Source organism: Bombus pyrosoma, linkage group LG15 (genome assembly GCF_014825855.1).
Source record: "Bombus pyrosoma isolate SC7728 linkage group LG15, ASM1482585v1, whole genome shotgun sequence".
Taxonomy (NCBI): domain Eukaryota; kingdom Metazoa; phylum Arthropoda; class Insecta; order Hymenoptera; family Apidae; genus Bombus; species Bombus pyrosoma.
Window position 1 is genome coordinate 9493023 of NC_057784.1, and position 1705 is coordinate 9494727.

Here is a 1705-nt window from a genome sequence, read left to right on the forward strand (position 1 = left end):
ATATAACGTTATACGATATAACGTAATACTATATAACGTTATACGTTATAACGTAATGCTACATAACGTTATACGTTATAACGTAATGCTACATAACGTTATACGTTATAACTTAATACTATATAGCGGTAAACGTTATAACGTAATGCTACATAACGTTATACGTTTTATCGTAATGCTACATAACGTTATACGTTTTATCGTAATGCTACATAACGTTATACGTTATACCGTAATACTATATAACGTTATACGATATAATGTAATACTATATAACGTTATACGTTATAACGTAATGCTACATAGCGTTATACGTTTTAACGTAATGCGACATAACGTTATACGTTATAACGTAATGCTACATAACGTTATACGTTATAACTTAATACTATCTAACGGTAAACGTTATAACGTAATGCTACATAACGTTGTACGTTTTATCGTAATACTACGTAACGTTATACGTTATAACGTAATGCTACATAACGCTATACGTTATACCGTAATACTATATAACGTAATACGCTATTCCCTGTTACTATATAAAGTTATACCCTATAACGTAATGCTACATAGCGTTATACGTTTTATCGTAATGCGACATAACGTTATACGTTATAACGTAATACTATATAACGTTATACGATATAACGTAATACTATATAACGTTATACGTTATAACGTAATGCTACATAACGTTATACGTTATAACGTAATTCTACATAAGGTTATTCGTTATACCGCAATGCTACATTACATTATACGTTTCATCGTAATGCTACATAACGTTATACGTTATACCGTAATACTATATAACGTTATGCTTATAACGTAGTCCTACATAACGTTATACGATATAACGTAATGCTGTTTAACGCTATGCGATATAATGTAATACTGTATAACGTTATACGTTATAACGTAATGCTACATAACATTATTAGTTATAACGTAATGCTATATAACGTTATACGTTATAACGTAATGCTGAATAACGTTATACGTTATAACGCAATGCTACATTACATTATACGTTTCGTCGTAATGCTACATAACGTTATACGTTATATCGTAATACTACATAACGTTATACGATATAACGTACTATTATATAAAGTTATACCTTGTAACGTAATGCTACATAACGTTATATGTTTTATCGTATTGCTATATAACGTTATACGTTATAACGTAATACTACATAACATTATACGTTATAACGTAATGCTGCACAACGTTATACGCTGTAACGTAATACTATATAGCATTATACGTTATAACGTAATGCTACATAACGTTATACGTTATAACGCAATGCTACATTACATTATACGTTTCGTCGTAATGCTACATAACGTTATACGTTATATCGTAATACTACATAACGTTATACGATATAACGTAATGTTATATAAAGTTATACCTTGTAACGTAATGCTACATAACGTTATATGTTTTATCGTATTGCTATATAACGTTATACGTTATAACGTAATACTACATAACATTATACGTTATAACGTAATGCTGCACAACGTTATACGTTTTAAAGTAATGCTACATAACGTTATACGTTAAAACGTAACACTACGTAACGTTATACATTATAACGTAATGCTACATAACGTTATACGAAATAACGTAATAGTATATAACGATATACGTAACAACGCAATCCTACATAACGTTATTTGCTATATCGTAT